Source organism: Anopheles darlingi, chromosome 2, assembly GCF_943734745.1.
Source record: "Anopheles darlingi chromosome 2, idAnoDarlMG_H_01, whole genome shotgun sequence".
Taxonomy (NCBI): domain Eukaryota; kingdom Metazoa; phylum Arthropoda; class Insecta; order Diptera; family Culicidae; genus Anopheles; species Anopheles darlingi.
In genome coordinates, this window is record NC_064874.1 from 6562501 (window position 1) to 6565000 (window position 2500).

General features: G+C 51.3%; 1 protein-coding gene across 4 annotated transcripts in view; it reads right to left on the reverse strand.

Moving 5' to 3' along the window:
- The window catches only part of LOC125950551 (regulator of gene activity), a 12162-nt gene that overhangs the window by 4068 nt on the left and 5594 nt on the right, over nucleotides 1-2500 (reverse strand). The gene's annotated exons all lie outside the window — the stretch shown is intronic.

Below are 2500 nucleotides of genomic sequence, written 5' to 3' on the forward strand. Positions count from 1 at the left end.
TCGGAGGCCGGACATGGGACGAGCAGGTGGAGACACAAATGCCTCTCCCACTTATTACGCACACATTTGACAGCCGGCGGCCGTGAATTCTCCAAACCTGCCATCATCTTTCTACCGGGCTTCCGTTCTCTATGCTCGCCAACTATGATCGAACCGAAGCAGCACCGAAATCGCACATTGAGCGCAAACACCCAGCGACTGCGAAAGAGGCCTTGGCCGCTCAGATCGACGGATCTTGCACTTACGGATCCTCCTCCACCTCCTCCGCCTGCTCCACTGCTTGGACCGTTTCCTGTGGCACCGGCCATGTAGCTAGCGCTGCCGATGGCCGCAGCAGACGATGCCGATGATCGATGATTGTGATAGTATCCTTTCTGTGGCATTGCACTCGGTAGGGTCGAGCACATGCTTCGGTCGATGCGCGACGGCGATGAGGAGCGAGTGTTTGTAAGCAGCTTCCGGCGGCACTGGGGTTCGCTGCTCCGCGATGACACATAACACGCGCTCGCACACGAACGTTCTCGAGTACCGGGACGGGCGACGAGATAAAACGGACTGCAACGCACACTCGCGTAACCCTGGCTTCTTCGCGGGGTTTTGGAGGAAACTGGCGCCCCGAATCAAGTGGCGTGGTGCACGGGGCCGTAAACACAAAAGAAACCACCAACACGCAGCAGCGGCAGCAACACGCGGCGCCAACGACGAACGACGGCTGACAGCAGATGGAGCTGTCCAACGGAACTGTCAGCGGAACCGCACACACCACACACCAGAGCGAGAGGGGCAAACGGTGAAGCGTCAAAATCGAAAGAAACAACGCACGCGGACCCCGGTGGCCTTAACTGCGCAGCAGATTAGAATTTGTTCTGCGTATACTCGCGGTTCTCGCTGGGTCCTACCACCACCCTTGGTTTGCTTATGGCTTCCGATAGCGCACTAAGAGCAATTCGAGGCTTTCAATGTGGCATCCGCGTCGTCGCCTCCTTTCCGTGTCACCCCCACTAACAGAGCCGTGCAGCAGCAGTGCAGTGCGCGTCGTCCTAGGCGATGTAGCCGATGATGGTGCGATCTATTATTGTTTATGGGCCCTATTGCGAGTGTCTTGTCTTGCAAACGAGACTGCTGTACTACTGCTGAAAAAACTTAGCAGTCTTGTTCAGTTCTTATGAATGAACTTGTGATTTTTTACAGCCTGATTTCAAAACAAATACTAATACTACCAAATTAATCACCAACACCACCAAAAACCAACATCTTTCGCTCCAATGGCAACTACGACCAAGCCGAAAAAATATACCATTTTCAGTCTCGTTTTCAAGACTCAGAGTCTGGTGCCAAAACCTACCAGACTCTGAGTCTTGAAAACGAGACTGAAAGTCGCGTTGCCATTGGACCGAAGGATGTTGGTTTTTAGTGGTGTTGGTGATTAATTTGGTAGTATTAGTATTTGTTTTGAAATCAGGCTGTAAAAAATCACAAGTTCATTCATAAAAGCTAAACAAGACTGCTAAGTTTTTTCAGCAGTAGTAAGGCAGTCTCGTTTGCAAGACAAGACACTCGCAATAGGGCCCTATATCGTTGTCGTGCTTCTGCTACACCGCGCGATTCAGAAGCGTGGTCGAGAGGGTGGGTTTCGCGTCGCAACTGTGGTCCACAGTTTATTGCGTAAAAATGTACTCTTTGGCCTCCGTTCTACCGAGACACAACTTTTCGCAAACTGTGCTGAGCTGAGAGTGTGATGTAGTGACCGGGCGCGAGCACAGAGCAGAGAATTCGAAAGAGGAACGTTCCGAAATCGACTAAACTCCCACCCGCCGCCGATGGAGAGAGCGAGAGAATGAGAATCATTCTGGGGTTTGAGGATGGAGTGTCGCGCATACGGCGGCGGCATACATTAATGGCCGTTCTCACACGCATACACAAGCACAATTTTGATCGCGTTTTTCTTTTGGGGCAGACACGATGATGGGGTATGGTGCGCCCCACAACCTATCCATTCGCTTTTCTCAACCCTTTCCAAGATATGTCGTCTTCGTCGAACACACACGCGCTTTTCGACTGGCTATCTTCTGTTCCCCCTATGTTGGGCTGATGTGAGCATCATTGCATCTGCTCGCCAGCCGCGTCTCGATAGCACAAACACACATATTGCTGAAGCGGGGAGCGAGAATCAAAATAGTAGAATATGATGCTGAATACAATTTTTCGATGGCCTCTCGGCAGCACTGGCAAGTGGCAGTCGCACACCGAGGGGCAGCATATTGGAGGAGGTCAACCACGAGAACATGCTTTGCGACAACAAGCCAGCGAAGATTAGTGCAACTGTATGCGACTCATCTTGGTTGCAGCTGAAATGCACCGGCGGCCATCGTTGGAAGAAAGTAGGTTGTTCGAAAAGTTGTCTAACAAAATCGTTGGGAAAATCGGGAACAAACATATTAGAATCGCTGTTCAGTTAAGCTGATTGAACGCAGAAGCCACAGGAGATATGACAATCGAC